Source organism: Pecten maximus, chromosome 6 (genome assembly GCF_902652985.1).
Source record: "Pecten maximus chromosome 6, xPecMax1.1, whole genome shotgun sequence".
In the NCBI taxonomy this organism is placed as follows: Eukaryota; Metazoa; Mollusca; class Bivalvia; order Pectinida; family Pectinidae; genus Pecten; species Pecten maximus.
Window position 1 is genome coordinate 163,729 of NC_047020.1, and position 22,336 is coordinate 186,064.

Here is a 22,336-nt window from a genome sequence, read left to right on the forward strand (position 1 = left end):
AGTATGCACCTACGTTGATGTTGCCACTCAGACAGAGCAAGGGCCACCAGCTAGCAGGAGGACAATTACGAAGACTACCCGGTATTTCAACACTAATTGACCGAGTGAGCACTCAAAATACCGAGCACTCACTGAGTACTCAATTCTTACGAAATCATTCAGTTCTCGCCACCCACCGTTCAGTTTTTGGTAAATCGTTCAGTTTTCGCATCACCATAAAGTTTTCGTTTTTGCGTCACTGAGCGGTTTAGAGTTGTGTTAGCCTCTGGCTAATCTATCGACCAGCAACGCCAGCACAGCCAGTCATACGCGCTGCCTCCTACTTTACCTGGACAGCAGTCATGCGTGACGACCTATCTCGGATCAGCGCCCAGGGACAAAGGGGTCATCTCGGCATGCGTACTTTTCAGTGACGCTGCCTTACCACAGGTACAAATTATAACTGGATTGTGATTTTATAACTTCTGAAAATTGCTCAAAATCATTGTTGTATACTCTTCACTAACTAATCATATGACTAAACCTATACCATCATATTTCTTGTACGTCAGTGTGCAAATATATATATATATCATATTGATTGCACATTGGCAGTGCGAATTGGTAATTCAAATGTGTCGTTTTCAAGACAGCACAGACTTTGCATTTATTCATATTGGTCTTCAAATGACAATGTTCAATGCAAACAACAATGCATCCGTGATTGAAATAGAATGCATGGAATTCTATGCATAACAATTGTTCCGTCTCGCAGTATGCGCGCATGAAATGACTAATACCCGGTAATGAAATAACAATCAAGAGATCACAAAGTCGATGCTTGTTCAATTTAATTCAATTTATTTTCACAATATATAACGTGTAAAGAGAAACATAGATATAATCATAGCATGTGCTATTACTTTGATTAATGGAGCTTAACAGCCTTGTTACAGTTATAACGGAGCCTAGGACACGTGTTATCAGTCAATAGTACTCGTATGTATAGGCTCATTATACAGTGATAAGTGATGTCACCCCTCCCACTAGGGGTCTGAATTTGGCGGTTTGTCCATGTATGACTGTACAATAGGCAATTTAATAGTCAATTACTTTCTTATTTTTCGACCAAAATTTAAATGTCATGAACCAAAATGAAGATTCAATTATTCTCTCCTGTGGTGCCTTTCATTTTTCACTGCTATGACGACTAATTGCTTCACAAGTTTTTCACAGATTTTGCATCGTTTTTAAACATATGTGCATGTCTGTCTACTACTAGCAGATATAGACCACAGCTACTTTGTTTTTTATGTAAAAGTACAATGTATATTGATTATAGGTTATAACTCGCCATTTCTACACCATATTTCTGTAATGCTGCTTGTTTATGCAGGTCTTCTTTAGGTCACCATTACAAATTCGATTTTAACCTCAATGACGTATTCGAGATGATTTATCTTTGTTGCAATCAAAGTCTGTATGAAAACCATTAATAAGTTATGTTGTTAAATAATAATTTGAATTAGGTTTATTCTGAAAACTTTAAAAGAGAAATATGTTTGATCATTCAATATATGAACGTAGGGGGATGGGATTTTTTTTTTGAAAGCAAACAGAAAGAAATAAGTTGAAAAAACAACAAGAAAGGGTGTTAGCCAATAATGCGATTGTAATGCATTATTGTTGCCCGGCTCTTACCGCGTGGAGGTCCCCTTCACAAATGCCTATGTTGGTGTTGCATGGTTGTGGTGGAGTATGAGGGTGTGTGTGTAAAGGGGGAAGTCACTCATATTGATTTTTGACTTTCTTTAATTAGCAGTGTAAACATTTTAAATTGTACGCAAAACTCCTGGTTACCCAAAGTTCACTAACTACTTATGACCAATGATGCTGAAAAAAGTGCTACCAATGTTTGATGTTCGATATGTATGCATGTTTTTCAAGGCCTTAATAGCATGTTTGTCATGGCAACTAAACCTATATAGTGCTGCTCAGCACATCCTAATTCCCCTATATACCAAATTTTGATGAAGTCTAATATCTTTTGACCAATCAGAAGCCCATACTATGTTGCCATGGTGATAGTTTTGAAGTAAAAAAAGAGTCAAATTGTATGCTTTGTTTGCATACAACATTTGATTAAATATGAATAATATGAATCAAATCGGCCAAACAACTGAGAAGTGATAGATCTTTAATAGAAAACCTGTTTGTAGTGACAATTTACCAAATTTCCAAAATAATGTTCTTTTGTGATACTGATATGGAAACGTGAATGTTCAGCACAGACTAGGCAGCCAGAGAATATTGTCTTCCCAAGCATGAACTAATGGTGGGGAAAGTCTGTCAAGAAGTACAACTGGATCTGGAAATACATTGCTGTCCTCCAGAACACAGTGACACTTTCCTTCTGCAGACTTTGAGAAACCTAACCACTTCAGCACAGCGAAATTGAAGATCCTGCCTCGATTGCCATGGCTAAAGAAATAATGAACCTCTCCAATGTATGCACCTCTTCCTAAATTAAAACCCACCACAGATGACCTCTGGACAGTACAGGCCTCCAGAGGGGCAGACCTGTGTGTTAAAGTGCTACCTTGGCGTGGAACAAATTTCTTGGCATAAGAATGGACCGTGATCTCCACATCGCCTTCCACTGGCAAACCCATCTGCTAATATAGCTCTGCAGTATGATGGCATTCCACAGGATTCATCTGCCTTTGGAGACTCCCTCCACAAGTCAGATACACTTGACTCTGAGTTGCATCTGAGAAAGTGTCCTTGGACTGTGGAAGATACCCAGCAGCCTACAGCATACTCATCAACCACTTGATCTGTAACCAATATTTATATATATATATTTTAAAACTTACACATTTAAATTTTCGGTGCAATATTTCAGACGTTTAGCCTATTTTATTATTTTAGTAATGGTGAACTTGACCTTGGAAAATTATGCATCTTGCATTTAAAAAATTTTTTCCATCAAATTTATGAGAATTGGATTTTCTGTGAAGGCTTTAGGTAAAATATTTCTGACAGTACACTCCCTATTCTATTTTTAGTGACTTTGACCTTGGAATATTTTTATACCTCTATTGCACAAATCCACATCAGTGGAATGCCATATTTTTTCTCTCTCAGACATTATGTCCTTTTGATTTTGAGATACCCCCATTATATCTGAAGGGCATAACCCTCATAAAGTCATAAGAAAATAACTTTTGATACCTACGATAAGAAATTATTTGGAGAACAAAAATGACAGACGATTGTTGTGTATTTGTTGTTATTACCTTCATGTATTTGATAGCTGCAAGCTCTGGATATCTTGTGCTCCCAATGGCTCTGCTAATAGTTGAATTCAGACGCTCGAATGGGAACATCCAAAAGTTGGACACAGGACCAATCGTTCTCAGATATTGTGGAAGATGGCAATGAAATGCATCACAGCACCCTGCAACAAAAATATACTTTTAGATTTCGGTAACAATTTGTTTACATAAAGGGGTATAACTCTGTAAAAAGTTTTTTTTTCGGAAGAAGCCGTTACTGGAGACACAACTTCATGCTATCTTTCAACTCTGTATAAAGTTTCAAGAAAATCCATAAAAAACTAAGTGAATTCGTAGCCGGACAAAATTATGACACATTTTGTATGAAAAAGGGGCACAAGTTCATATGGTCTTTTAACTATATACCAAATTTGAGTGAAATCCATAAAGAAATGAGCAAATGCATAGCCGGACAAATTTTGTGACGGACGGACGGACGGACAAGGTGATTCCAGTATACCCCCAGTGGTTTTCATTGCTTTATCATAATGTCTATTGCATGATATTGTAACGTTTCGGTTGTTACACCATTTGTTACATAAATTATGGATCCTTTTGTGTTAACTCTACCACAGTACAAAGAACAGAGAGTTGAAATAAAGTTCAATATTTAATTGGATCAAGTCTATAATTTATAATATGTACAAAATATTACGTCCAACATTCACACAACTTCATGAGTTAAAGTATTTTAGAAATCCCCAGCATCTCCTGTTATATAGTGTAAGTATTGAAATATACAGTGTTCCAGATTTGGAATATTGTTCCGAATCTGGAATCTGTTCCGAAATTGGAACATTTGCTCAAAGACTACAGAAATATGATTTATATTTAGTTTAATTAATTCCGAATCTGAATAAAATATATTCGTTTTAGATTATGACCAAACTCACCAATGAGTCAAATGAAGCCATTATTTCTGCTTAAGAATGGTTATGATAGAATGGTCGTCTGACAGAGTGGTCGTCTGACAGAGTGGTAAAGATGCCGAGAATTTCTGCTTTTTATACCCTTATCGAATGCGCCTTCGCGCATACTATGTTTGAAACTCCCGCACTTTTACGTCACTTCCGGTTCACATACGCTATAGAAAAACATGATGGCGGCCGCCATACGAGACGTGTTTACAGGAGATATAAACTACAACAGCGTGTCTATTAAGACTTAACTACTATCAAGGTATGATTAAATACGAAAATGAGATACTCTTACAACCAAAGATCGTCAACTTCCATGCTCACACTTATTATAAATGCAAATACAACTCTTTCAATCCAGCATTCTCATCTTGCATGGATCGACATTTTACCGCCAATATTCAAACTATTTTCCTCGACCACGCTGATGCTTATTTTGAGGTACGTTACAATATAACAAGACATCCATTACCCTGAAGATCTGAGTTAATTCTAATAATATCGGTGGACCTTTCCACAATTAATTGGTTCAGATGTTTAAGTCCACAATGTAAATTGTTTATAAACGCACGATGATGAACAAAATACGATTTATTTATTACGCCAACCATTAAATAATACTTGTTTGGCATGGACCAACCCATCCTACCAGTACTTGGGTCGGTAGGTAGGAAAATATTTAATTAATTTAATCAACACTGTGAAACCAATTTTGATGAAAGACATTGAATGTTAATTCCCGTAATCCAAGTCAACAATATCGACACTACAGCAATAAGAATTATACAAACACAAACATATTTTATACAGTGTAATACTTATAGTATTTCACTTATGAGTAGTATGACTTTACCAGTGTAATACCAGAAAGATAGAATATGTATATTAATTTGAATTAAGCAGAACTGCAACAATAAGAATCTTATAACTTCTTCAAACACAAGTTTGCGTTTTAACATATTTCCATTCGCTTGACATGGCGCGACAGCCATGCTGTTTATGTTAAATCAACGTCAGTCAGCGTTTGTTATTAGCATGGATCACTACAAGTTAAGCGTTTTAATGATCCATAAAACTACAATGGAATTGAAATCCGGAACAATTTGTTTTGGGAAATTGATCGTAGATAAAAGAAACAAATGTAATTTTAATACATGAAAACAAAAATTCTAGTCAGGGGTTTCTTTTGGGGTCGGTCGTTCAATGCGAAACATAGAATACTTTAATTTAGGCCAAAGAATAGTCACTTGAGACTTCAATTCCGGTGACTTAGTGGAAACCTTGAGACGCAAGCTCCAATATTATATAGCATTTAATCGAAGGAAAGTTTGAGGCAACTTAGACAAAAACCAGTATTGAAGTTGTTGATGGTAGAACAATATACCATACCAAAATGAATACAAACATTGAGATGCAAAACTGATGGTCTAATCAAAATTCACTCAGAATTCCATGTCATAGCAAAATCTAGAGTTTGTAAGATAATGGTTGTAAGCTTAGGGGATGAAGATCTACAGAGATAATAGAAAGATGTACAAGATCACTTGAAAAAAAAGAAGAAAAGAAAAATTAATCAATTGGCAGCTTCATATCTTTATTATAAGGCCTACGAATTTTCAGAGATTGCTTGAAAAGTGTATGAGATCTCCAGAAAAACAAATACTGAAATAAACGAAAGTAATAACTTGCAAAAAATGTGCAATCAAAAGACATGGAATGAAGAATATCAATAATCAATAAACCTTCAATTGACATTGTTTTTCTATGAAACATAACTGTCACGCAAGCATGTATATTTTTATTTAAGTTGGATAGTTTTTTGGTAAATATCTTAATTTTAACTTAAGCCGGGGTAAGTATCCTTAAAAGTAATAGGTACTCTTGGGCGGAAATGCGTCACGGGTAAGTGTGCACGAGCTGGGTTATTAACGAGGACAGACATGGTTCCTTTGTTCTGTGTACCCGGTATGGATATACCGACATTTTACGGCTTGTGAAAAAGGCACAGAATACAGACTGTGGTAAGTGTACATTATACTTCATTTATATTCTATTTTAGTGGGTATTATTGTATTGTACCTGATTATTACCAAGTCAAACAATCTAGGTATCCGTGCGCAGTTCCACTGTCATAGTGTAAAGTATAGTGTGTTCGCGCGCGGGTGGAAAATGTATGGAAGCCATGGAGAGTAATTTTGAGTAGTTTGCGAGTTTATGGAATTTGATGTATACTATGGAGCCGCACATTATTATTTTGTATTTTAAAGATAATCTAGTATTGTATTATGTAATTATACATCTTAGTTGTATTTATTAAGGGTTAGTCGATTATTATTCTGTACTTAGAATAAACTTTGTGAAAGTATGAAAATGTGAGTGACGTGGTTAAATATGGGCATTAATTAATTATTGTAGCTTCACATGACGGGAGCTGAAGCCGTGCGGATTAGTCAGGACCGGGCAGGATGATCCCTCTCTTACTATCTCAGCATCAGGACCGACCAGGAACGTGTGTTCAACCTGTTCCATCAGGGTCAAGGTCAGCAAGGCTCTACTGGGGGCTTTTCTATGCGGAAAAGGTGGGCGACTTCCAAGTGAGCATCACTGGCTTTTGAGGAAATGTAAACCCTAGTGGTTGCTGTTGTCTATTAGACACTAGTGACATATCCTCTTGGATATGTGAGCTCTGGATTGAGCTATACATATATATGACATTTTATTGTTCACCAATAAAACAATTTATTAAAGCAAAGTACATTTAATTTCTCTAAAAATTATTTCCGGAATTTTTGTACCGGTATTTTCCGGATTCCATAACTCCGGTTGAGTGGCATATTAGTCACTTCTGTCATGGCGACTTACTAAATGAGCGACATCAACGAGATCGGCAAATTCAATCCAAGTAATCGGTATTGTATACAGCGTGGTAAGGTAGTATCATTTCAATTTGTAATAGCTGATTAGCCTATATATCATTCTAGATATTTATTTTGGTTCAAAGTTAAAGGATGTGGTCGAAACGATCTGGAATATTGAAATAATCTATCAAGCTTATTTAGAAGGGAAACATTTACACCGCACTTGTACATGTGTTGTACTGTTATATGAAATTAAACTAAATAAACAAAACTGTAACGTATTCATGGTCATAATTATAACAAAAATACTAATACTGTTTCAATTTCCTGATAATGTTTGCTAGAAAGGTTCGGTTAGCCAAGTAGAGCACGTGCCGTAAACAATAACAAACAAAAACAACATCATAACAGAATGCTCAAGTTCGAATTCATGCAGAAATCAAACACGCTAGATAAACTGATCCATCTTCTGGTCATTTAAGGGATTGTTATATTCTCTATACATATGTAGATCTATACGAATATGTGTCAAGTAGTAATAACGACAGTACAGACAAGTAAATTGTCGAATTTTCGAGGCAATCTCCCCCTTTATCAAGACAAGTAAATTACATACGATCACATATAGACACAGAACATACTATATGCTTTATATTAGATACTAATATGGATATTATTAAATTTTAACGAGGATTTAGATTCCATTTACCTATAACATGCCTAAGGAGCGTGGACGAAGGGCCTCGAGAGGCAATACAAGGTTGAGGAGAAGTTCAAGGCCACCTACCAGGGACGCTTTGCCTCGGGAACCGGAGGAGGTCCAACAGGAACCGGAAGACATCCAACAGGAACCAGAAGAGGTCCCAGAGGAGGACCACCAGGGGCTAGAACAGGATTCAGCTAACTTTGGTATGAACCAATTATTAGATATCCCTCCACCCCCAATGGTCCCCAGTGTCAGTGATCAGTAATTAGGGGATCATGTACATGCTTCTGTTCAGGAAAAAATTTGAAAAAATGAATATTTGGACCTAGGGGTATTATTAGATTTAGACCCTGAGCTAGGTATGGGACAAAATGTAGTCTTCATTAATGGATCATTACAATTGAGGGTAGCCCAGGCAAAATCCAAAGTCAATAATATTGAGAATGGACCAATGTATTTTTGATATACACTAGTATCTATTTGGTTAAATGGCCAGAAAGGGCCCAGGAGATGATTAAGTATATGAGCACCGGGCGATTTGCTGCCAGAAACTTCAATGGCTTTGGGTGGAAAAATTATGATGTACAATTCAGACTACGCCAGGTTCGTAACCCACTAAGAACTTGGTCCAGCATTGATCATGAGTTGTGGCAAATGTTTGTGTCGGCCGCCTCTAGCACGGCTAGGTCTACTAGTAATACATCCAGTCCCGCACCTTCAAGCAAATGCTATGCTTTCAATTACGAGGGTGTTTGTCATCGTACACAATGCTCTTACTCTCACACATGCATACGTTGCTCTGGGAATCACGCAGCAGTTAGATGTTGGGCTAGTAATAAGGCAGGTCCATCCCTGAACTTCCGTCCCCGTCAGAGCCATAATCCTCAGTTGTTACGGGGCACAAACCAGAATAATTTTCGCTTTCGTTCCCCCGGCAGTTACCACATGCGACCCAGAACATTCAACCAGCAAAATATGGGAGTTAGGCAATTCCCAATTAGGGTGTTCAATCTGGTACAGGCGCTTCACAATTTTCCAGACCAAGCTATAGCTGATGAATTAGCAGCAGGTTTTCATAATGGCTTCCGCTTGAATTATCTAGGCCCCAGACAGCATATCGAAACTCAAAATCTCAAGTCTGCTTTGGACAGTCCAGTTCAGCTAGTACAAAAACTTGAGGAGGAAATAGTTAGGTAGAGTTGCGGGCCCTTACCCTAAGCTCCCCATTAGCAACCTTAGAATATCACCTTTGGGGCTAGTTCCTATAAAAAAAAAAAAAAAAAAAAAAAGTCATACCCAGCAGGAAACAGTGTCAATGACTTTATAGATCAATCTAAAATATCAGTTAAGTACACTTCATTTGATAAGGCTTTGGAAATGGTGCAAAAACTAGGAAAAGGGGCTTTACTGGGTAAAAAAGATATAAAATCGGCATTTCAGTTACTCCCTATTCATCCTGGTGACTATTGTTTGTTAGGATACAAAGTTAGTGGGAATTATTACATAGACAAGTGTTTGCCATTTGGTTGTAGCATATCCTGTGCACTTTTCAAAAAAAAAAATTCTTCTTTCCTAGAGTGGCATGTTCGTCAACAAGCTAAAACGTCAAATATTGAACATTATTTGGATGATTTTCTCCTGGGGTCGGTTGGTAATTCAGCTGAATGTGCTTGTTTGATGGATACTTTCGATAAGGTTTGTGCAAATTTGGGTGTCTATATATTTGATGATAAAACTGAAGGTCCTACAACATGTCTAGTGTTTCTAGGTTTGGAAATAGACACAGTGGACATGGTGGTTAGGGTTCCTTTAAAGAAAGTAGAAGAGCTGTGTTCCTTAATTACTCAAGTGCTTGGTAAGTCAAAAATTAAGTTGGCAGACCTACAGTCCTTTGCAGGTAAAGTTGCATTTTGTGCCAGGGCTATACCTAGTGCTTGTGCTTTCTGTAGACGGATATACGAATCCATGTCGGGTGTCAAAAAGACGTACCATTACATTCGTCTCGGTGCAAACTTGAAGGAAGATCTTAGGACATTACACAAGTTTTTCCATTCTTTTAATGGTGTTTGTTATTTCCCAGATAGGGAATGGTTCTCAAACGTGAGTTGTGAGCTGTACAGACAGTTCAGGCAACAGTGCATTAGGTTGTGGGGCACTCTTTCAGAAACAATGGTTGGTAGTGAAGTGGTCAGAATTTGACTTCTCGGCTGAGGTTTTTAGGGATATTACTTATCTTGAACTGATTCCAATATTTCTTGCTCTTCTTGTGTGGGGCCAGGAACTTCAGAACAAGAAAGTTATTTTTCATTGTGATAACATGGCCCTGGTGTAAATTTTAAACAAAAAATCTTCTCGATCTTGCAGAGTTATGTCCCTTATCAGACCCTTGCTATTAGAGTGTATGTACTATAATGTCCAGTTCAAAGCAATGCACGTACCAGGGGTTAGTAACACATGAAAAAATCATGCTTAGAATACGTTTTTCCAAGACTGATCAATCTGGCAACTCTGTGCAACTAGTTATAAGCAAGGCAAAAAACATAGCAGTATGCCCACTGCGTGCATTACAGGCTTATTTACAGGTTCGTCCCAAACTTGGAGGTCTTTTGTTTTGTCATTTGGATGCTGCACCATTAACACGATATCAATTTAGCTCTGTTTTCCGTAAGGTACTGGCTTTCAACAATGTTGATACAAACCACTACAAAACACACTCATTCAGGATAGGTGGTGCGTCACGTTGTGCTCAATTAAGAATGGATTCAGAGACTATAATGCAGGCTGGTAGATGGCGATCATCATGTTTCACTAGATATGTAAGAACAAAAAGTATTGTTATGCCACAGTTGGCTTAAGTGTTGCACGGGTTATTCCATCCAGGGCACATAGCGGCATAAATGGCAGCATATTTCAAGGGCAAATAACTCGTTAATAATCGCTATACACCATGTATTAGTTTACTGTCATTAATTACTGGCTAGCTTCTCTTGTATCAGGAATTATATAGTTGATAATATGGTCTCTTTGCCCTGTTAATCTTTTGTTCGATAGGTTTCGATAACAGATTTGTATATGGCTGCAATGTGAGGATAGTAGGATCTTCCATAATACGCAGAGCGGAGGAGCATGCCCTAAATAGGCCTGGGGGTACCATGTTAGCTATGGAACGAATTGGGATGAACATAGAGTGGGTAGGCATTGGCGGTTTAAAACTAGACCGTCTTATACAGGTAATAGTTGAAAATGTGCACTTGAAAGGTCAACCTGATATGCTAATCATTCACTGTGGGGGCAATAGCATTGGGCAAGGCAGTTCTGTATTGGAGCTGTGCTCCTTTGTTAAAGATATTCTAGTGGATCTGGCTAAATTTCTGCCCTATACAATATTGATTTGGTCTCAGATATTACCAAGATTTCATTGGGGGGAAGAAGCTGACATTTCTGCATCAAATCAAGTTAGAATACGGATCAACAGGGAGGATGCTAGTTTTCTGTTACATAGGCTGGGGGGTGGATATATTAAGTACCCAGACCTGAAACTGGACAACGATTTGTATCTTGAAGATGGTGTTCACCTAAGTGAAGTTGGCAATGAATTATTCTTAAATACAATACAAGGGGCATTAGAACAGTTCTATTCCTGGGGAGGGGGGGCATATCCCTAAACAACTTTCAATACAGGCATGGCTTTTGACGTGGACCTGCCACCCCCCTTTTTGGTGTGGCGGTGGTCACTGTAGCAGTTAAAGGTTAACCGCTACAGTTCCCTTTGGCGGAACCACGTCAAATCTGGATTATTTGACACTATCGATAGTGTCTTTTTGCAGTTATCACAGCTATTGATTTCTACTGGCACTTAGTGATGGTGCATAGTACTGGAACATTATCAATTTGTGTTTAAGAAATTACTATTTGCTTAGTGGCACTTATCGATAGTGCAATTAATTATTTGCTGGTTGGCACTTATCGATAGTGCAATCAACTATTGGCTTGTCGGCACTTATCGATAGTGCAGTTTATTATTTGCTGGTTGGCACTTATCGATAGTGCAGTTTATTATTTGCTGGTTGGCACTTATCGATAGTGCAGTTTATTATTTGCTGGTTGGCACTTATCGATAGTGCAGTTTATTATTTGCTGGTTGGCACTTATCGATAGTGCAGTTTATTATTTGCTGGTTGGCACTTATCGATAGTGCATTTATTGACTAAAACATTAATAGGCATTTATAGATAATGCTGTTTGGCACTTATCGATAGTGCAGTTTATTATTTGCTGGTTGGCACTTATCGATAGTGCAGTTTATTATTTGCTGGTTGGCACTTATCGATAGTGCATTTAATTGACTAAAAAATTAATAGGCATTTATAGATAATGCTGTTTTCTTGATTATCAGACATATATTTGTGACAAATACATTTCAAGTAATTATCAATTTCTGATGAATTAATTAATAATAGTATGATCAAGCAACAACTTTTCTGTTTCACTTAAGTCTCTGTGTATGATGGTTATCCTATACACCAATTTCAAATGTTGTATTGTTTGTATTATTAATGTTGTCGATTTTGCCAAGCACTCATCGATGAGGGCAAATCGAAAATAAAGCCATGACCTGAAATGTCTATTTGGTGTCCTAGTCTTTAATAAACATATATATATTCCAGTATTATCTATACTCACTGGCTCTGGATTGAGCTGTTCCATACACTATTGGAAAGACTTTTTGGCTCTGGATTGAGTGTTTTCATCATGTTGTGATGCTACACAGACATTCTTAGAATACTTTGTTGAGAGTGTGTGAGATAGTGAGAGTGTATGGTTGTATTGTAAATATATACGTTATACATATCGTCCTTCATTGTAAATAAACATATAATCATATTTGTGTAATCAATTTGTTCAGTCTTCATTGCCCGTAAAAACAACCGACGCTTGGTCCACGTTAACAATTACCTCATTTTTAAATAAACAAGAACAAGTTGGTATGATTTGTGATTCTACGATATTTGTACTTCGTCAAATAATGAAGTTCACAATTTTATTAACGCACCTTAACAACCAGTCATTTGTGAAAAGTATGATTTAACTGTATCTGCATTCTCGAAACTTCTGTCAATTCAAACCCTTTTTGGACCATCCGATAGAGAATTATTCTTGGATTACCTAAAAAAGTACCTAAGAAATGTGTGTGGAGTCCTGAAGTATTAGACACCCAGACATCAATTTGATGTAAAGAAATACTAATAAGAGAAATTGTCATGATTCACATTGTGATTTTGATCATTACCTTCATGCAAGTGTGGGTCTTCATGCCGTAAGTTTTCGTGAAGAACGATGTTGACATGTCACCAAAGTCTATAGGTACTCTAACCATCTTTGGTCTTGCATCAGCTTTCTTTTCTTGCTTGGTTAAGGTAAATGGCGCAGGTGGCAAGTCATCTTTGGTCGAGCGTGATTTAAATTCAAGAATGAATAATTACACAAAAGCAATTAAAACTATATATGCTACATTTATCTGTTTCGTTTCAATGCACTGTGGCTTATACCTGATCTTTTTTCTTTCTTAAATCATCTATCTGGATACAGATTTGTGTCATAATAAAATTTACCTTTTGGTTGGTACAGGGTCTACCTCTTCTTCGTTGGAGGTCTGCTGAGATTCTGTCACTATTGATGTGGACTGAATATAGAAAGTAACATAAATAAAATAAAGTGCAATTATGTATAATGTTTCGCCTATTACATACTATGTTAGTGTAGTAAATTTTCAGCAAACTCTAAAAAGTCCCTAAAATTTCAGTACTTTTTCACCAGAACAATAACAGACATGTACTTGAATACATAATATCACCACCCCCCCCCCCCCCAAAAAAAAAAACAACAAACAAACAAACAAACAAAATAGTTGGAGCAGCCTGGAGAAAGTTTCTGCAGAGATATCACATTTGGAACCGGATACATGACATCACCTTGGCAAATACAATCCCAGTTAAAGCTTAATATTACAACAGATTTTAAGATATAAATTAAGGACTAAAGTGGGAATTACACGATAAATATTGACAAAGAAATCAACCAGCATAATTACAAATAAGCATAATTACAAATAAAGACCATGAAAACGAAAGGCGGGTTCCATGGATTGAATATGTGCTCCTAATTCAATCGATTTGAAACGGTCTTCACCTTAAAAGAATGTGCCTTGTAGATAACATCAGGGCAGCATTCAATGAAGCGTCCTCTTCTCCCCTCTTCAGCCCTCACCTTCGGTCCATCTCTCCCCTCTTCAGCCCTCACCTTCGGTCCATCGTCTGTCCCGTTCAAAAGTTTGGTTATGTGTTCCCCAATAACCTGAAAGTACGATTTCATTTTAAAAATAAGACTGTTATATAGTCAAATCAACAAACTTAAGCATTAAACTTTGTAAAACAAGCCAGTTGATCCATTGTTAAAATAGCACCACAAAATTGTTTTGAAATTGTAGTATCGCTACCATCAAATGTCAGAGTGATCTCTGTCTGACATAAGTTTTAAACTCAATTAAATTCAATTAACCTAAAAGGGAAAAAAAAACAAGAAAAAAAACACAGAAAATAGCACACTCAACTAAGATCTGTTTGAACTTATCTCTTAGACTTGCATTCTTGTGTGTTAGGTAAAGAATGATAAACTTTAAAAACTGTCAAGTTTATTGACTAATTCATATGTCTACCTTGATTGCATGCATCGGTTCTACCGGAGCATGATACTGGCTCAGGTCTAGGCCCAGCCAGGCTGCCATGCCATCCGGTATCTCTGGCAAAACCCGTCAAAAAGGCATGTCTATTTTCATATAAAAAAAACATCTTTTTGATAATCCATAAACAATATATCAGATAAAAAATGTTCATCAATACTAAGGAATCAGTGTTATTTTCAAACAACTATATTACTTCTTAAAATCTTGAAATCATTCTTTCATATAGCACTGTTCCCTAAGGATAACCAGTTGAAGCTTTTTAAAATCACAATGGTCATCACCAAGTACATAAATATATACATGAATCTATTTCACATAAAAGTATGATATGCATTCCTATGATGTTTTTTATCAAAGACTATGTACAATTTACCATCTCTGGGATGTATAAACTCCTAAGAAAGTTTTCTGGCCGTGTCCTTTTCAAAATAGAAGTTGACAAAATAATTTTTTATCACACTTAAATATGAAGTATTCAGAACTGGGTTATTTAAAAATATATCGCAAAAATGGTGTTACCTTCCAAGTTCTTGGATTTGAAAGGAGTCAAGACACCTTGCAAAGGCAAGCTCTTTCTTGTTGGTTCTTGGAAGGATTGTTTCATTCTCCTCTTTTCCACAAGGAAAGGTCATCTTTTGGCGTAGGCCATTGCCGGCAAGGAACTTCCGCCTACCAAGGAAGACTGCTTGCCAAGAATGGCGCTATGCTCACCTAAAAGATAATGAAGAATTTAGACTTTAAAATTATAACTTGCTTTAGATAAATGCCATACACCTCTATGGATTCTGAATGTTATATCCATAAAGAAACATTCAATGCTGATGCAACACTATTCATTATTGTTGGCTATCCATCAGCTGATAATTTTAATTCAACGTCAATTCATTCATCAATTATAAGGTATGATTTTTTAACAGTGTATTGTTTTAGAATCCTATGATTTGGTTTTGTGTCAAAAGTCATAATGTGATTTAGTCAACAGTCAGAGAACAATTAAATGCTAAAAATATAAGAAACACTGACAGTTAAAAGTTTTTATTTAATTCAACAGTTTACCAAGTTTTCAATTCATCCCAACATTTATCTATTATTCAGGGTTATACATAAAAATAGTGCATAATACATGTACAACAAATTATCAATATTTTTTATTCGTAATTACCAAATTGGTGATATTTAATATGTAATTTGTTTTAAGTACCCTCAAAATGGCAATGGGGGCATACTTTCAAACTGTTGTGTTGCACTCTGTTTTGTTCGTTGGCAGCCCCGGGAACATCAAACACAGCATCATTACCCCACCTTTCAGGGTTGTCACGGTCTTGCTTGTGCTGTCATATGCTGCAACACCTTCCTTCAGTTGGGCCAGCTCGTCAACAATGATCCTGATGAACGCGTTTATGTTGGCTGGAGTGATAGGTCCTTATAGCTTATTATTAAATCAACATTGTTAATGAAAAAAATAAGGATCAAAATTGTTACCATAATCACTGGGAAGGCAGATATAAACACATTACAATTCATAATTCTATAATAGGTGGTTGATATGGCAAAACATTATTGAATACACCCTGACCATGATGAACACTTGTTTCAATTTTCATTAAGTTCCATTGAATAGTTTTCTAGAAATATGTCGGAAACTTTTATGACGGAATAATAACAACAATAATTGTAATAAAATAACATAATGATTAGTTGATAGACCATGTATGGACATCATTTCTTAAAGAACTTAAGAAACAACTTTAGTAAGTTATGGAAATAACTAGCCTAAAAATTCAACCAGAAATATATATCAACATCCCTTAAAACCCTTTCAATTTTGACCAATCAGAAGCCTTTAAGTTTTCAAAGTAATATTATGTTATATAGTTCTGGAAATACCTTTTGATGTCTAAATTAATGGGCATTGGTAAGTTGGATACCCTCCATGTATGGCCCAGCACTGCCCTTCTCCTTTCCAAGTTGCTCTGATAAATATGGCACTTCTAACATCTGTTTCAATCTTGGAATGATGGGTACAGGATAGTACCTGAAGGACAAATAATAATGTTCGGAAATTGAATGCATATAATATGTATACATTTACCACATAATTACTTTAACTGATGTATCAACTTTGTTTGATTGTAATGTCGGTCATAACAGAATCTTCCTTCTCTCACATATAGTAGCATCTAAAGACAAGTGAGATCAATTATTGCAAAGCTCACCAGCTGCATTTTAAAAAATTGCTGAAATTAAAATTTCAGTATTAAGATATAACTTCTCTCCCTTATTCAGCTTAGTAAACTCTGATTGCTTTGAAATTAGCGTAAAGCAGTTAAAAAAGCTTGGCGGATTAATAAGCGCGGGAATTGGTAAAAAAATCATCGACATGACGTCGTCTCTTTGTGAAGTTACCAGAACATCAACTAGACGGCAATAAAAACACTGTTCAATCCCTATATAAATCCTCCATCACACCAAATTAAGGCATTTGATATATATAATGAAATATAATAAATTATTTTAAAATCAAGCTTGAATTATAACAGATTTGATACCCAAAGTATTCCAAGGTAGAACATTCATATTACACAGTTGCCCTTTGGCTCGACTCTGTTTACCTGTTTACCTGTTTGATCTTATGTTAAAACGGTATGAGTTATATCATCATGTCTGGAGATTTCGGGTAAGATAACGGTTCTGTCTGACGTCTGGTCGACTATTTGGCAGCTGTTATACGTAACCTTGAATCAGTCACTCATTTAATGTATACATAGGACTATATAAGACTGTATATCTTGTACTGTATTTGTCAGATTCCTGGGTCTGTATTTAACAGACCTACACGCTTAATAAACCTGAAGACATACACGACATCGGGCTCTTGTCTTCCTCTCTACAAACACGCCATCCAGATATACAAGTGACTACAAAACTGTGTAGGTCACAGGAAGGATGAACAGTTTCCTTCTAGTACACACAATTAATGTCCTTGTTGTTAGGAAGATTTGGATCCAGGTAAGTTGACGCCATAATTTTCTGGTTTTATAGTAGCTTTGAGTGTGGAACGGTGTCAAATGTCTTACTGAAATCCAGTATCGCAGTGTCTACCTGAAGCTTTCTGTCATACATCCTCAGGTCATGCGTGGTGAGAAGCTGGGTTTTGCATGGGTGCTTAGATCTTGGTGATGTAGGTGAGTTTATGGTGTTCTTCTAGATGGTTCATAATATGGTGACAGATGATGTGTCCAATGATCTAACTACACACACATGCTGGTGATACAGGTCTATAAGTGCAGGTTAGGAGGCGATTCTCTTTCTCTAATATAGGCGTTATGTTGGCTGCTTAAAGATGTGGGTAAGACGTGTAGATAGATCCTTAGACACTGCTGTAGTACACGGTTAGGTTTACTGGGCCGATTGCTTTGCTGGTGTTAAGCTGGTGGACTCATCAATCATGAGGTTACTCGGGGTTAGGTATGTGTTAGTGTTTGATGTTTTTCTGCTCAATTCTAGCTTGGAGTGTCTGCTCTAGGTGGATCTATTCTGCTTTGTGGAGAATTTGGGATTTCCATATTGTGGACCTTGTATGCCTGCCATTCTCATTGACTACCGGTTCATTTAGCTTTCCTGTAGAGTAAATGTTCAGTTTCGTATAATACGACGCTCTATTCGATTCAGCCATGGGAGGTGTTAAGTAGATGTCATCTTCGATGGAACCTTCTCATTGATGCTGGGGTTGATGCCATTCTTCAATCTATGTCAGTTGTCTTCTATCGTGCGTGTATCGTCCTCTACTATCTTGTCTCCGAGTCCAGCTGCCGCCTCTCTGATGCACCTTCTTGCATGTGGCGTACACTTGCGCTTTTTTCCCGATCTATTGGTTGATTCCAGGTGGACAGGGAGTTATTGAAGAGATGGTGTAGTTCATCCAGTCCTGGTGACGTTTCTGCTTTTACTTTTGAAAGATACTCTTGTACTTGCTGTTTGCTTTCGATTTCTCAGTAGTTTTTCACTTCTCTCGGTTATAATCATTTAGCTGATTTCTTTTTGTGACATCGGTTTTTTTCTTTATCAAACTCATTCTTTGTGAAACCTTAGGAGTGTTTTTATCCTCCGGTATGCTGTATATGTCGACAATACCAGTTGTGACATGTTATTTGATAAAGTAAATTCAACATTATGAAAAAGATGTATTGCCAGCATTGTACCAAACTATATGTAGCGATACACGTTTGCCTCGTCTGTCAATACACCCTTACCGGTGGCAATGTTGCAGAATATGTGAATCGTCCAGTTAGGCTTGCTTGAACAGATCTCATCTGCTATACGTGTTCCTGCCCTGTTTTTACTGACGCTGTAAGCATTTTCAACAGCAGAAGATTCCCTTGGGAGGCAGTATTTGTTTACATGTATATTCATTATCAATTCACATCTTTGTGCATTTCAGCGGCGTCTAATTGACATTGTTCATAAGGTTATACACTGAATATTTCAAAATAAAAAATCATTAAAAAACAAGAGGTCCATTGGCCTTAATGGTCACATGTGTTTTGAAATATTTTAGTAAATTTAATTGACACTTTTTGGCCCCGCCAATCGGCCTAGGGGGTCAGTCAGGGCCAACATGTGCATAACATTTTGCTGTCATCCCGTGCTGATAATGTGAACAAAGTTATAATGAATTCAAATAGAATTCAAACAAATGATAGGTCCCTGAGGTGTCAGGATAATATAATTCATAATTTCGGTTGACCTTTGGCCAGGGAAGCTTCCTGCCAACTGTTATTGAATTTGGTCTCAGTTGACCTTAAAAACTGTACAAACAAGAGTCCTAGAGGGCCTGTATCGCTCACCTGGTTTCATATGAAACAACAACGATGCTTAAGTATATATTTGTCGCTGGTATGGCTATGTCAATATATCATAAGCATTTTATATGGGTACATGTACATTGGTGTTATTGTAATTCTAAATGTGAGGTTTTTATGCCAAACAGTGCATTAATCAATGAAATGAAATTGACTTTTGGCGCAACCCCATAGGGATGCTACCACACAAATGTGAGTGATATCCTTTGCTTAGTTTCAGAAAAGAAGTTCTTAAAACCAATTGACCCCTTTTGACCCTGCCCTATATCCCCCGGGGGTCAACTCCTTCCTTTATACAATTTTGAATCCCTACCCCAAGGGGATGCTACCAGTCAGATATGAGAGATATACATTGCTAAATATCAAGGGAAGATATCGTTTATATCAATTCAGCCAAATTGAACCCTTTTGGCCCCGCCCCTTAGCTCCCTGGGGGTCAGCCCTGTCATTTGTACGATTTTGAATCCCTACCCCAAGGGGATGCTACCAAGCAAATATGAGCGACATCTATTGCTTAGTTTAAGAGAAGAAGTTGTTTATATTAATTTAGCAAAATTGATTCCTTTTGGCCCCGCCCATCAGGGGATCAATCCCACCTTTTGTACAATTTTGTATCCCTACCCCATATGGATACTAACAGTGAAATATGAGTTATATCCATTGCTTTGTTTCAGAGAAGTCGTTTATATCAATTTAGCCAACTTGACACAGGATTCGAACTTATACTAATTCATTATTACAAAGCCACAGTCTAAGTTACAAATTGATGTGAGTACGTTACTTCACTACACTATACAAGTGACAGAATCATTCCTTTCACATCTTTGTATGTGTAACGAATTACCTACAGCATAATTCCTTTAACTTAATTGTACTGTAACGAATACCCTACTAGATAATTAATTTTACTACATTTTACATGTAACGAATAACCTACTGAATAGTTCCTTTCACTACATTATGTTTACATTTTCACTTCGCTCCGCCTCAATGAACATAGTAAACTCAGATCACTTCATTTCCCGTTGAAGATTTTCGTTCGCGTGCTTCTGTTCTGAGAGACGAATCACTTTCTTGCCGGCGTGTAAATACATTCACTGAGTTTACAATGGCGATCGAGTTCTGTACCGCCTCAGACTTGAATGCACTTTCATTTTGTGAATTGTGTAACATTGTTATAAACGTATATGAACACACGTGGAATAGTCGCTGTATGTGCTAACAAGATATCCCAGAGGGATCTTGGCGCCCACCATTGAATGATCTTTATAGGTTCCATGTCAGATTGATCTTTTCTATACTTTTCCCTTCTTCTAAGTCTTACTAATCTGTGTAAATTCAGAAACAGCCCTCTAGTACTTTTCAAACAAAGGGAACTTGTATAACAAATTTAAGATTTGGCGATAATGGCTGTCTGTCGGCCATGTTGTTTTCAGATTGGTCCAAAAATGCAATACCACGGACCAAGGGGAACCTACATATGAAATTTGACAAAGATCCTTTCAGCAATTTCTGAGAAATAGCGATAACAAATTTCAATAGTCAAAATCCAAGATGGCTGCCTGTCGGCCATGTTGTTTTCTTATCTGTCCCAAAATGCAATATCCTTATAAGAAACCAAGAGGAACATACAAATGAAATTTGAGAAAGATCCCTTCAGTATTTTCTGAGAAATAGCGATAACAAACTTCAATTGTCAAATCCAATATGGCTGCCTGTCGGCCATGTTGTTTTCCTATTGGTCCCAAAATGCAATATGCATAACTAGGCATCAAGGGGAACCTACAAAAAAATTTGAGAAAGATCCCTTCAGTACCTTCTGAGTAATGGCGATAACAAACTTCAATTGTCAAAATCCAAGATAGCTGCCTGTCGGCCATGTTGTTTTCCGATTGGTCTCAAAATGCAATTTGCATAACTAAGCACCAAGGGGAACCTACGTATGAAATTTGAGAAAGATCCCTTCAGCACTTTCTGATAACAAACTTCAATTGTCAAAATCCAAGATGGCTGCCTGTCGGCCATGTTGTTTTCCGATCGGTCTCAAAATGCAATATGCATAACTAAGCACCAAGGGGAACCTACATATGAAATTTGATAAAGATCCCTTCAGTACTTTCTGAGAAATAGCGATAACAAACTTCAATTGTCAAAATCCAAGATGGCTGCCTGTCGGCCATGTTGTTTTCCGATCGGTCTCAAAATGCAATATGCATAACAAGGCACCAAGGGGAACCTACATATGAAATTTGACAAAGATCCCTTCAGTACTTTCTGAGAAATAGCGATAACAAACTTCAATTGTCAAAATCCAAGATGGCTGCCTGTCGGCCATGTTGTTTTCCCATTAGTCTCAAAATGCAATATGCATAACTAGGCACCAAGAGGAACCTACATATGAAATTTGACAAAGATCCCTTCAGTGTTTTCTGAGAAATAGCGATAACAAACTTCAATTGTCAAAATCCAAGATGGCTGCCTGTCGGCCATGTTGTTTTCCGATCGGTTTCAAAATGCAATATGCATAACAAGGCACCAAGAGGAACCTACATATGAAATTTGAGAAAGATCCCTTCAGTGCTTTCTGACAAATAGCGATAACAAACTTAAATTGTCAAAATCCAAGATGGCTGCCTATCGGCCATGTTGTTTTCCGATCAGTCTCAAAATGCAATATGCATAACTAGGCACCAAGGGGAACCTACTTAAGAAATTTGAGAAAGATCCCTTCAGCACTTTCTCAGAAATAGCGATAACAAACTTCAATTGCCAAAATCCAAGATGGCTGCCTGTCGGCCATGTTGTTTTCCGATTGGTCTCAAAATGCAATATGCATAACTAGGCACCAAGAGGAACCTACATGTGAAATTTGAGAAAGATCCGTTCAGTGCTTTCTGAGAAATAGCGATAACAAACTTCACTTGTCAAAATCCA

The 22,336-nt window shown here is 37.1% G+C and overlaps 1 long non-coding RNA gene across 1 annotated transcript; it reads right to left on the reverse strand.

Moving 5' to 3' along the window:
• Window positions 1-868: 868 nt before the first annotated feature.
• On the reverse strand, window positions 869-15,243 carry LOC117328658. The gene is made up of 7 exons (XR_004532996.1): window positions 15,060-15,243; window positions 14,514-14,623; window positions 13,988-14,152; window positions 13,411-13,481; window positions 13,089-13,240; window positions 3,279-3,439; window positions 869-2,816 (listed from the first exon to the last, which is right to left on the reverse strand). It is a non-coding gene; the product is annotated as an uncharacterized LOC117328658 (long non-coding RNA).
• Between the last annotated feature and the right edge of the window lie 7,093 nt (window positions 15,244-22,336).